The 13,738-nt window shown below is 45.3% G+C and overlaps 1 protein-coding gene across 34 annotated transcripts in view; it reads right to left on the bottom strand.

Annotated features, from left to right (window-relative positions):
* The window catches only part of JAZF1 (JAZF zinc finger 1), a 304,972-nt gene that overhangs the window by 78,624 nt on the left and 212,610 nt on the right, over nucleotides 1-13,738 (bottom strand). The gene's annotated exons all lie outside the window — the stretch shown is intronic.

The following is a 13,738-nucleotide window of genomic DNA, read 5'->3' as shown; positions in this document are numbered from 1 at the left end:
GGGGAGAGAAATACATACAAAACTGAATCTAATTTGAGGCAAGTGTAAATATAGCAAAGCAATTAAATGTTCCCTTCAAACATGTAAAAATTTGAAATTTCACTTTTTTCTTTCAGTAAACATACTCAAATCCTCACTCCTACGATTTGTCTTTACACGTGGCCCCAAATGCTCCTGACAAAGTCGGTCAAAGAAGAGCAAATGCTCGCTAGAATGCTCTCCAGTCAGTGGTGAGTACCATCCAACCCACGGCTTAAGAGACATGCAGTGCAGCCTAACTTTGAATTCCGAAAGAGAAGTCAAAGACATGAAATAATCATTAGCTGACTAATAGCTACTAACAATATTTTCCCAAAATGATCCTCTGAGGGCTGAGAAGAACTGATTGACATGTAAGCTCCAAAAAAACAGAAGCACTGCTTCTAAATTTGGAAAAAAATCTACAGTAAACTCTCTCCCCAACCCTCCTTTGGAACTCTCCAGTTTACTAAAAACAATAACACATGAATATTATAATGTTGTATTTTAGGGAAAAGTACAAAGAAAACTAGGTATTCTGGCTATAGATTTTCTTCCCAAGATGGAGAAGTTTTGATCTCTGAGTCACATTTATGACAATAGAGCCATAGTTAACTACAGATTCTTTATGGCGTGGTGCTTGAGGATATACTGTATTTTTGCACACTTGTGGACAAGATGTTGACTTCATTTTACAACCAACATCTTGTCCACATCAGGGGAGCTTTCTCACACAGACACGCATACCATGTGGGCTACCTGCTGAGTTCTGGCAAGCTTGGCAGACTGCAGAGCATAATGGGAAGGCAGTTGGAGTGGAAAAAAACCTTCCTGGGAATTTTTTAAGTGGTTCAAAAAGGGAGGAGGCAGGCTGTTTCCTAATGTCCCATACTGTGAGTTGGCATGGGGAAGATAATCCAGGAAATGAGATGTAAAAACTGTACACAGGTTCCTTAACAGAAGGGGCATTTTGCAAATAGCCAACATGAAGAATGCATTTCTCTAGGAAGCCAACCACTTGAAAGTTTTACTTTTTAATTAGCCACATGGAAGTTGAAAGAGCTGGGAAGCATCATTAATTCCACATGGAGATCTTAACCAGTTGCGCTCCCAGATCTCGGCGTGCTCACTTGATAGTTAAGGCACACGTTCAAAGTAACCAAGTGGGAGAGAGTATGTTCAATGAGTAATATCTTAAAGAATGTAAATTAGATGAGGAGTATCAGGTAAAAGGCACCTAAACGCAGTATTTGATTTTTCTGTTTTGGTGTAATGTTTTCCCTCCAGGAACTAATGTGGCTTACCAAAGCAGAATATAAATCCTCTCCTAGCCAAAATGACAGAAAAGAGAAGAAATGCAACAGCACCACCTAAAGGGCACTTAACAGCCATAAAAACTAAGCAGAGGTTACAAAGCAGCAAGGACTTTTCATGTGGCCTGGAGGCACGGTGGACGAGGCTCACTATGATAAACACAGTTTCTCGGATGGCACATTGCGGGGCAATCTCTAGAGCAGCTACATTCTGGCTCCATATCCTGCCTGAAAAATTGGACAAAATTAACCAATCCACAGAAAAGGTCATTTTGTCAAGTTCAAAACTCAGTTGAATGAACTTAAATGGATCACAGACCTAAATGTCAGAGCTAAAACTATAAAACCCTTAGGAGTCAATCCTCCTGACCTTGGGTTAGCAATGGTTCCTTAGATACAACACCAAAGCCACACACACACACACACACACACACACACACACACACACACACACACACAACTGGACTTCATTAAAACTGAAAATGTCTGTGTTGGAAATGACAAATCAAGAAAATGAAAAGACAAGCCACAGAATGAGAGAAAACATTTGCAAATTATATATCTGATAAGGAACATTTAAAGAATTCTTAGAACTCCATAAAATAAGATAAATAATCCAATTTTAAAAATGGGCAAAGGATTTAAATGGACATTTCTCCAAAGAAAATATATAAATAGCCAATGAGCATATGAAAAAAAATGCTCAACATAATTAGCCATTAGGGAACTGCAAATCCAAACTTCAGTGAGATTCCGCTTCTCACCCACTAGGATGGCTATGATCAGACAGACAGACAATCATAAGTGTTGGTGAGGAATGGGAATCCTCAGACACTTCTAGTGAAAATGTATAGAATTATGGAGTTGCTTTTGGGAGTTTGGGAGATCTTCAACATAGAATTCTATGTGCCTTAACTTGTGATTGGATAATCAAAATATGGTATGTCCAAACATGGGAATATTATTTGGCAATAAAACAACGTATCTACATGCTATTAACATGGGTAAACCTTGAAAATATTATATTAAGTGAAAGCAGCCAGTCATAAAAGGCCACACATGACTCCATTTATATGCAAAGTCCAGAATAGGCAAATCTATAGAGACAGAAAGTTGATTAGTGGTTGCCTTGGGCTGGGAAAGTGGGGGAATAGAGTGAAAACGAATGTGTATGTGGTTTCTTTTAAGGTGATGAAAATATTATAAAACTAGATTGTGGCAATGGGCACACAACTCTGTGAATATACTAAAACCATTAAAGTGTATGCTTCCAATAGGTGAAATATAGGCTCCATAAATTATATCTCAATAAAGCTGTTAAAAAGATTCAAGTGAAGAGTTTTCAACTGCTACTCACTGGCAAAATTAAAGATGTTATTTATATGAAAACTATAAAATTTCCACAGCCTTTGTGATCCTGCAGGTTCTAAGCCCCACCACCATGTTGGAGGAGGAATCAGTTACTCCTTGGTGAGGTCACCTGGCTGTCAGCAGCAGAAGTGGGACCAGAACCTGGGGGGTGGGGAGGGGTCAGAGTTCCATGCAGACCTGGGGCTAGGGGGTGTGACAAGAGCACGTGGAGCAAACATTTAAGGAGGTGCCACTCTCAGTGCCTTGCTTGCCTGGCCCAGCCCTGGTTCTCTGTGCATGGAAACATGCTCTTGCCACAGAACCTCCCCGGGACATGCAAAACAAGATAATCTGTAAACGGGAACACTTCAATGATTGTTAAAGCTTCAACCATCATTCCTCATTTGTTTTTCCTACACATGTCATAAAAAAAGCGTTTCCCCCCCCTTTGTTTTCACTTTAGGGAAAAGAGAGATGACCCAAAGAATGAGGGGTTAAGCAGAGTTTGGAAGGAAAAGCAAGTGAGAAAAAATGCACGCTTGCCAAGAGGACATGTTTTCTCTGGTGACCAGAAGTAACAGCGCTGCCTATTTTAACTATTTCATTTAGCATGGTCTTCACATGGTTCCTCCAGCCACCAGTGCAAGCAATCATTTGCCAACCCTCTTCCTCATCTGCGTCTATACCAACACGCTTCATTTCCATTGGTCGACTTTCCTTGTGATGTCAATGAATAAAAGTTTCCATTATGGAAAACACAGCTTATCAGTGGACACAGTCTAATGATACAGTATAAATGTTGAGTTATTGCTACTTGGCAGTGCTTTATGTTTTATTTGCACATTTATGCACTCTCTAAAGAAAGCTCAGCACGGACCCTTTACATGTCGCTTGGTTTATAACCAATGCACAGACTCAGGTACCAAGTTTTCCTGAAAGATTATGGAGGCTTTCACCTTTACTGTGTCCACTTGTTTACTTCTCGGGAGACTGATAACAGGGGAAGGCAGTAAAGAGTAAAACGCGCTCCCATGCCTACCTCGATGACCTATCCTGCTTGCTGATGGTCTAGAACGGCCCCAAAGCTCAGCCTTGCTGTTCACATGTTCTCATTGATTTGCTGTTATGGAAGAGACCCTGTTCCCTATCCCCTCCGGAATGAACCGCGTGCTTCAGCTAAACATATTTTCATACCATTCCCTGCTTTACTCATAGCCAAATATTTGTAATCACGACATGCTTGGTAACTCTGAGTTCAGGGATCCCATTACACAGGAAGTTAAATAGGTGCCCGGGCTTTCCTGTTCCAACGTTTAGTTTTGCTCTGTTTGTTTTCGTAGACGAGCACATGACTCATTCCTAAATCTCAATGGGAGGCTCTGCCAAGGGTGTCAGGCTGTCTTCATGCACTTATTGTTGGGTGTCAACTAGAGTTGCTAAAGCTTGGCCAACTTCCCTTTCTGGATATACATCCTACAGACCCAAAGACCTGGGCATTAGGAAGAGAGCTCTTGTACCCAAGCCATTTACTCCACAGGGAAGCAGGTGAGCTTAATGGATAAGGACTCCAGGAGAGGAACTTCAGGCAAAGTTTGAAACCCCACTCTGCCCTTTATTGCCCTGTGTACACTGCTCAGCCTAGCCGGCCTGCTTTCCTTAATTGAAAAATGGGACCAACAGAATGCCTACTCCATTGGGTTGTTGTGAGGATTAAATGAAGTATAAAGTCGATACTCAGTAAAGGAAGCAACTACTTTTGCGGCTGTTGAATGTCTGCCTTTAGGATGCTTCCATGACAGACTCTTGCTCTGGTCTGCTCAGAGGTAAACAAAATATGATCCTTCTCTTCCAAGAGCATATGTACTAATTAGAAAATGAATTACTGCCTTGAAAACACTAAAAAAACAGTAGAATAGGTTTACTACTTACAAATAAGAAACAAAATTAAGTCATCAGTATTCCCTCTTGTTTTTATGGGTATATAACAATAGAATCAATATGCTATGGAAAACCTTTGTATCCTCCATTAGGAGATCTCATACACCTGACTGAATAGGACTGTCCATTAAAACTCGTGTTTGTTGGTTTTTAAATGCTCACCTGATATGTTCCTTTACTGATTTTTCAGAGAGAGAGAGAAAGCGGGGAGGGAGAGAGAACCATCAAGCAGTTGCCTCTCCCACATGCCCAGACCAGGTGCCAAACCTGCAACCTAGGTCTGTGCTCTGACCAGGAATCAAACCTGCAACCTTTTGCTGTTTGGACAATGCTCCAACCACCTGAACCACCTGGACAGGGCCCAAGTTTCATTTTTACTTGTCGTAATAAAAGGCTGTATGCATCCTCAAGTGAACCTTGATATATATTTTTTAATCCTCACCCAAGGCACTATTCCTAAACATATTTTTCCATTGATTTTTTAGAGAGAGTGAAGGGGAGAGGGATGTGTGTGTGTGTGTGTGTGGGGGGGGGGGGGTTGGAGAGAGACACACACATTGATTGGTTGCCTCCCATTTGCACTCTGACCAGGGCAGGGGATCAAGCCTGCAACAGAGGTATGTGCCCTTGACAAGGAATTGAACCCATGACCCTTTGATTTACGGGCTGATGCTCTAGCCACTGAACCAAACTGGCCAGGGCTGAACCTTGCTATTTTATATCTTTTTCTCTTAAGGAAGTTTAGGTGATATTGTACGTAGGAGCATGGCTCATTTTGCCCTTAACTTTTCAACATTAACTCTTTCCTGAAACGCAACACCAAGGCATCTGTGTTCATGTTAAAATCCTCTGAGAACTGTTTCTCTGTCCTTGATCTATACAGCAGCTCTTTGCTACTGAGCCTCCATGGAGATTCAGAGCATGTTAATCTCAGCTTGGCCTCTCACTGGAGCTACAGCCTGGGGCACCCTATACATCTCTGTGCCTTGGTTACCTCACCTGTGAAATGGGGTTAATACAGATGTGAGGATTAAACGGATTAATACAACACAAAGTGCTTTGAACAGTGCCTGGCAGTAAGTGCTCAATAAACAGCAGCCGTTGTTGTTAATAGCTGTGTGGTTGCTTTTAACGATTCTTTTTTAAAGACCTGAAAAACCAATTTCTGCCCCCGCGTGGGGAGTGCGCCTCGCTCTTGTTTCCACCATGGCATGCTGCCTCTTTCACCTCCATCACTGTTTAGCTAAAAACCAGACGCTTGGGCCATGTCTCTAAAACACCCCAGTGTTGCAGAGCCAAGCAGCAGCTGCTGTGCCATGTGGTTTGAGGAGCACAGAGCAGACCTTTCCGCTCCAAAATACACCAACGAAATGCTACAGTTGGAGATTCATTACGTGGGGACCTGGGGAGCCATTTGGTTATCAGGAATCCAGGGCTTTAAAAACACCAGGATTCCTGGGAGGAAGAAAACTCTTCCGTTATCAGCTCACCACTTAGCGAAGGTGAGCTGAGAGGGAGCTGAGCCAAAAGAGGTGGAGAGAGTGGCTCGGGGGCTGGGTAAGGACTGAGAACCGGGGGATAATAGTGGGACGCAGAGCAGGATAGGAGAGAAAGCCTCACTTATTTCCAGGGTCCAGTTCCCAGGCACTGCCTTGGCCCCAGGACTCGGAGAGCGGCCAGCCAGGCTCGAGGGCGCTGGATCTGGAGAGAGGGTGCGGGCCGTAGCAGCTGGCCCTGTGCCCTGTCCTCGCAGCCAGTTCACCTCGGCCTTTCGTTCCCCTCCACGTCCCTCTGACGGCAGTTTCAGCACTGAGCAGGCTTAGCAAAGCACGAAGGCGGCCTTTGAGAGATGGGGTGGCCCTGTGGGTGAGGCCACAGGCTGCTGCCCCCTTGCCAGCAGCAACCCTGATGTTGACTTTCTTACATCTGGCACTCGCCACAGGACTTGTTATACAGGGACTGACTGGGCTGTCTCCCAACTTCATGAGAACCTTTGTGAGGACTCAGATCGGTTTTCATCCCTGTGCTCCCATCATGAAGTCTACATGCTATGTTTACTGAGATGAGTAAATCAGAATTGGGGGCTGTTTCCCTTTTTGCCTGTAATTACCCCCATCACTGTCTAGCTAAGGGTGAAAGCTTATTCTGTGGCCACCAATGAAGACGGGTCTGAGGACTGAGGGACTGAGGCAGGCAGTGGGTCACACTGCAGGGTGGGGCCAGGACCCCCCGTGCAACAGCAGCGAGCAGCTCCCAGGGTCCCGGGAAGAAGGAAGGCTGAACCCTGCCCTGGTCTCCCTGTCTGCCTCTCACCTGCTTGTCAGGGAACACTGCCCCAGTTCTGAGCACCCCTTGTCTGTGCCATTCGAAATGAACCCAGGAACACTGAGTCCTCTTCAGTGTTTATTTGGTTAAGCTCCTTGTGAAGGCTGATGAAAGAGAAGACACCTTCCTGCCATGGCCACCCAACGCCTTCACACCTCTCCTCTCCTCTCGCCTCTCCTCTGCCTGCCCTCAGGCCCAGCCCCCCAGTTGCTCCTGACCTCTCGATGCCTCAAACACCCTTCACCCGGTCCCGTCACTGTCACTACCTTACATGCCCTTTGTGACCTAGACCCACCTCCATTCCCTGCTTCAGTCGAATTCATTTTACTTCTGCAGCTTGCATTCCTGTGCACAGCACACGAGCTCTCTCTGCTTCAGGGGTTCACCTACATCTTCCTACAGAGAATGACAGCAAAGCACCAGTAGGCTTTTAACAAAGCCTCTCTGATGACGGCAGCGATGTGGCTGAAATCCCTCAAGTCTGATGACAGCACCCAGTCGCCAGGACGGCCCACACCAGCCACTGACTGCTGGTTCTGGGGCGGGGCGGGCTCCAGCAGCTGCCTGGGCCATGGGTCTTCAGAGGGGTTTCACACCAGTGTGGCAGCCCTTGAAATTCATTTTCTATGAAAACCCAAGCCTCTCAGTTTGATAAACAAACTGCACATTTACTATGGGTTCTGGATCTGACCTTTCACACTGGTTTTGTCAACATAATTTACTGTATTCATAAATACTAATGTTCTCATTTGCTTCCCTATCTTTAGTGTACTGTAAATTATCAGCAAGTACATAAATGTCTTGGCCTGGGAATACAGTGGGCTGAAATGACTTCCTTTTCCCTTTAAAGACGTTGCATGTTTTTAATGGTAGGTGTTTCTAATTAACTTGAAGTGCCATAAACTGCCCATGTATGAACCAGAGACAAGCGAGTTGCATGAAATTAGAAGTACAGTATCTGATTAATGTTAGCAAATTAGGCACGCCTTCCAGAGGCACAATTTCTCTGTTTAGAGTTATTATCTTATTCATGCAGAGGTACCAAGGCTCCTGGAACAGTCGTGCCAAATGAGCCTTTCAAAATTCTTTTTTTTGGGGGGGAGGGGAGGGCATCAATTAGGAGTAAGATTTCAAGCTTTAAAAAAATTTCCACTCAGGCCATCTCAACATAGCATCTCCTCTCCTCTTCCTTCATAAATGAGCTCGATTTGGGGATCTGATCTTTTTGCCAATATCAGTCCAAATTAGCACTGTAAATATTACAATCAAATGTTACCATTTGGCCTAATTTTCTTTCAGCCTGCCGTTAATCTTTATTCAGCCTTAATGAGTATTTATTGTGCGGCCCTGACAGCTTGCTACTGCTGTGATAAATTATCTGATTCAAGTCCGATTAAAAATGCAACCCTGAGTGCTAATTATCTCAACAGATCTGCTTAATAATAGCATTTCTTGTCAATTATGGACTCTCAGCATGGGTGTCAATAGCAACAAATGCGCAGGCCTACCTTAGATGCTGACTTCCCATAATGCCCTTTTACTCGCCATATGTAAATCAGAGCGCTTCTGTACCTGGGGTGACCTTTTATTAGCAAGCTGTCAAAATGATGAAACTAGCCACAGCAAAACCCCCACCACCGTACAATTAGGGGCTACAGCTTAGGACAACAGGAGGTCAATCAGACACGGCTAATTATGATGCATCTTACTTATGGCCTGTCCAGCAGGAAGAATGAGCTGTTTTTGAAATTTACGCCAGCGTATGCATGACCCACAGGAGGGAAGCCACTGAACGCAGGGGCTGGAGAGGTGGAGACACGGAATTGCACAAGTCTACAATATTTCAGGGCGTCTGGGATCAAATCTGAGTTCAATTTCAGCTCTGTCACTTACTTGCTGTGACTTGAATAAATCACTTCAACTGGAAAATGGAGCTGACCCTGTGCACCTCACTGAAGGGGCTCTGGGGGCGGGGGTGAGGATCAAGAGGTACCAAGTGTAGAAACACTCAGCCTGGTGCCATCACATAGTGGGTGATGAATATGTTAACGTTCTCCCCCTTTGCCTATTTCTGTTCCCAGGACCGAGAGAGCAGGTAACAAACGCTACCAGCAACATTCATGAAGCTCTGGCTATGTGCCCTGATCAATGTCTTCCATGAATCCTGCCTCCTTTGCCATCCATGGTCAGAACTAAGGAGAACAGCTGAGCTGGAGACCATTCAGCTCAGCCTCAGGCTTATAGGTGCAAATGCCTTAAATGACTCACTCCAAGGATGACTCTTCTCAAAGGCTATCCGAAGCACACACTGTGCGCCCTACCTCGGTAACAGGAGTGTTGACTGAATTGAGCATCTACTCCAGGCCAGTCACTGTGGGAGTGCTTTACATTGTTTAATCCAACAATAACCCTCTTCTCACCTTCCCCCTGGAGACCAAGAGATAGTGCAGAGAGGTGAAAGGACTTGCCCAACATCCCACAGCTAGTAGATTCCAGTCCCCAGGCTTGACTTGAGAGCCAATGCCCCCACTTCCCAAAATAGGAGGGACCCCTCATGATGTATTTTAGGACAGATGCTTTTAGTAGAAAGGGCCGGAGAGGTTGACACTGGCCTGAGAATGTCATTCTACCCCACTATGTGGCATCCTATCTAATAAAGAGGGAATATGCTAATTGACCCCCATGCCATCACAAAGATGGCAGCACCCATAGCCAATAAGGAGGGAATATGCTAATTGACTGCCCGCCCTCAAAGATGGCAGTGCCCACAGCCACAAGATGGTGGCACCCAGTCCCCTCAGCCCCCCAGCTGCCCAGGGCCAGCCTGAGGCACAGGCAAGCCTCGGATGGCAGCTGCCCAGCCGCCCAGGGCCGCCCGAGGCTCAGGTGACCAGGGCTGGCCAAGGCTTGTGTTGCCAGCAGTGGTGGCAGAAGAAGTGTGATAGGGCGTCGCCTTCCTCTGATCACCAGGTCGCTTCCCACCCCTGAGGGCTCCTGGACTGTGAGAGGGGGCAAGCCAGGCTGAGGGACCCCCCCTCCAGTGCATGAATTTTCATGCAGAGGGCCTCTAGTTTTAATTATAAGGAAAAATAAATACTGTCTTTTGGCTCCCTGCTGTGACAAACCACAGAGTCCAAGAGCAGGGGCTAAGTCTGAAATAAGCCTCGGTCTTTTCACGGGGAGTGATGTGAGGAGAGCTCTATTTTGTCACAGGACCTCAAGCATTTTCAGCCTTTGGTGGTAATTTTGGGGGCACAAACCTCTTCTCCCCTGGCTTGTACCCCACAGAGTCCTTTTTTAAGTGGAAACAACATCACTGCTTGTCGCCACCTTCCTGCCTCACCTGCGCGCTCTCCACAGGCTGACCTGTCAATAACCCAGAGTTGTACATGGGTTCCAAGCATCACTTGAAGCAACCTCCTCAGAAATGGTTCTGAATTTTCCCAGATTAGAAGGGCACCATCTCAAGCAAATGCCTAAAATACACATGTCCACGTTTCTTACATCCGGATCATGTGGCCTATGTGCAAAGGACAGAAAATCCATCCTGTTTGGTGACCGCCAAATGACATGTCCCCAGTGGCCACACCCAGGATAGCTTGCAATAAGGATTTAGGAGGAACCATGCAGGGGGAAGGACAGCAGTGTAGCACCTCCACTGCTAAGCCAGCCAGATGCTGTGTGGCTGGATGGCTAACGAGGCCCAGATGAGAGTCCCCAGGCAACAGATGCAGAGATGCAAGGGGAGATGGAAGAAAGGATCACGAGCATTTCCTTCTCAAATCATGTGTCCCCTCTTCCCCGACACCTCGAGCCTGGCTCATTATTACTTCCTTTACTGATGATCGAAAATCAGGAAGCAAGTCTTTCCCTCGAGAGGATGCCAAGTTAGTGCCACGAGGGCGTAAATCAAGTGTTTCATAAACAGTGTGTGGGCTAGTTCTCCTTCCAGCACTGAGGTCAGCCACCTCCCCTCACGAGCCCTTGCTGTTTCCCAATAAAGTAAGTGCGCCTACGTTTTCTTTGATGAGTGCTGCCAAGTGTCATTTGGGGTGTGGTCCACAGCACTTTCCCTAGGGTAGGAGCTGAGACTTATCGTGGCCCACAGAGGTCCTCAGTGGCCTAGTTTTCCACACCCTGAGCGTCTCATCACCTTGTTCTGGCCTGGTGAACCCGGATTTCAGCTGGGAATAAAACCTCAAGGGCTATGTCTGTCTCCTGACTTTCACACTCCCTTTGATTCCTATGACACCATGCAATGTTGATGTGGAAATTGCTTGGTACCACTTCCCTCCTTGGTGTGTCCTTAAGCATGCATTTAAATTCCACACAAGGTTTCCAGGAAACTATGGAAACACATCCCCTACAGACAAGCTTCGTGTGAAAATTATTGCCCCACTGGGCAGAGCTTAATGGTCCGACAGCATTTAACTCTCTCTGAACACTACAGGGAGAACTAAATCTTTCCAAACACTTGGTAACAAGGAACAAAATGTAGGTACCCGATCAGCTATGAGAGCCATACTTGTATCCTCCGTATCCAAATCTCTATGCATGAACCCAGTTCATCGGAAAGTGTGGCTCCAAGGCCGAGTCAACAGTGCATTTGGAAGTCACAGGCCTGCGCTTGCCTGCAGACTGATCCCTTATTTCTCTGGGTATCAACCGTTTGCCTTTTGGCTGCCTATTATGAAGAATATGCCTGTCGACACACTTCTACTGAAAAATTAAGTAATCTGAAATACAAACTGTGACTTAAATGGTGAACTCCATAATTTGTTTTGTATGCAGATGCCAGATTTGAGCAGCTATTATCAATTTTCATTTTATAATGTTGACCACATCTTAAAATTTAATTACGCCTGCTATTTATTTCCCACTCCTGGTCTCAGGCCAACAAAAGAGTTCCTTGAACTTGCCTGCAGCATATGGACGCAGGATTTCATTTATTGTTTTTGGTAAAGTCACGTTCGTCCAAAAATCGTGCAGGGGTCACACGAGAACCTTGGGTGCTGTCATTTGCCTGAAGCTGTTTCCATTAGCAGGCGTATCCGTAAAAACACATGTCAGCAGTTAGCCCTCCAGCACTGTGAGCAAAGCCAGCCCAGGGAGCTTCATTTCTATTTTGGGTCCTTACTGTCCTTCCAAGGGGCTGAAAAAGATTGTGGATCGTTGGGCTCTGCAGGAAACCCTTGCCTAATTTCTGTTTTTCTACACCCTTTTTGGAAATCTACCATCAACTATGATGGGACTGTTAACATTTTGCATTTCAGGAAGTAATCTCTGACACCTCCCCACTATGCATTGTCAACAATGTCATCCTAAAACTATCATAAGACCTACAAGACAATAGTCCAGTGATGGCGAACCTATGACACACGTTTCAGAGGTGACACGTGAACTCATATTTTTTTTTGGTTGATTTTTCTTTGTTAAATGGCATTTAAATATATAAAATAAATATCAAAAATATGTCTTTGTTTTACTATGATTGCAAATATCAAAAAAATTTCTATATGTGACACGGCACCAGAGTTAAGTTAGGGTTTTTCAAAATGCTGACACGCCGAGCTCAAAAGGTTCTCCATCACTGCTATAGTCTTTCCATCTCAAATCTTTGGGGATATATTTGAGAATCCAGTTTGGTACTTCTGAGGCACTGAAAAAAAAAAGCTTTTTTCTTTTCTTTTAATATATTTTTATTGATTTCAGAGAGGAAGGGAGAGGGACATAGAAATAACAATGATGAGAATCATTGATCAGCTGCCTCCTGCTCGCCCTACACTAGGAACTGAACTCACAACCTGGGCATTGAACTGTGACCTCCTGGTTCATAGGTCGACACTCAACCACTGAGCAATGCTTCCCTGGCAAAAAAAAAAAAGCTTTTAAAAAATCTTCCAGGGCCAGAGTTTAAACATTCAGCTGCTGGGCTCACAGTTAGAAAAACTAAGTAAAACAAGAAGCTACTACTCTAAACAGAATTAAGGGTGTGGGTCCTGGCTTTATACAAAATTGTGTCAGTGCTAGTGCATATAGTATCCAGGGAAGTCCAGTAAGCCATGCCCAGCAGGAACTTTCTAGATTGTGAAAATCTCTCCTGATTATCCCCACTGAGCATCCTTCTGAGCGGCCCCTCCCGACTCTGACCTTGAGGTAGACCTGCAGAGCCCTCTCTGTCCCAGGGTGCGAGGTTCCCTGGCACGTTGGATCTTTTCAGCACTTTCCCCTCCTCCTCTCTGAAAGTTACCACTGCTTCCCCAACCACGTCTGCTTATACCTGTCCCTTTCTTAGGACTACTCGCTGCTCTCCTGAGCAGTAAGCAACACACATCAGGGGTCTGGTTCATCAGCAGTTTTCAGGATGAGCTGTATCAGCATAGCCTGGGTACTTGCCATGTAGCGACTCTTGGCTTCCACCCAGTCCTATGTGATTGTATGTAGTCTGAATTTGAGAAGCACTGGCCTGGAACTAAGAGACCTTTCTTGAAAGGAACAAACTTTGGAGAGCTCATGAGTGATCCTGGAATCTGGGACAGTCCTCAGAATACTGGCAACCACAGCTGCCTTCCAAAACCTCACAGGTAAAGCTTTGTCTAATCCTCTAGTAAATTTCATTATTCAGTCTAGAAGGGGAATTCAATATGCTAGTTACTACACACCAAGTAAGCATACAGTTTTGAAGACTTAACCCAAAGACGATCTATTTACTATGGCAAACCGAAGGCACTTTGGGATCTTGCAGTGTCACGTCCCAGCTGACAAGGACTAGAGAGGAAGCAGCCTGTTTTACC

Source organism: Myotis myotis, unplaced genomic scaffold, assembly GCF_014108235.1.
Source record: "Myotis myotis isolate mMyoMyo1 unplaced genomic scaffold, mMyoMyo1.p scaffold_m19_p_11, whole genome shotgun sequence".
In the NCBI taxonomy this organism is placed as follows: domain Eukaryota; kingdom Metazoa; phylum Chordata; class Mammalia; order Chiroptera; family Vespertilionidae; genus Myotis; species Myotis myotis.
The sequence above is the reverse complement of the archived record's forward strand: the minus strand, read 5'-3'. Positions and strand labels throughout refer to the sequence as shown.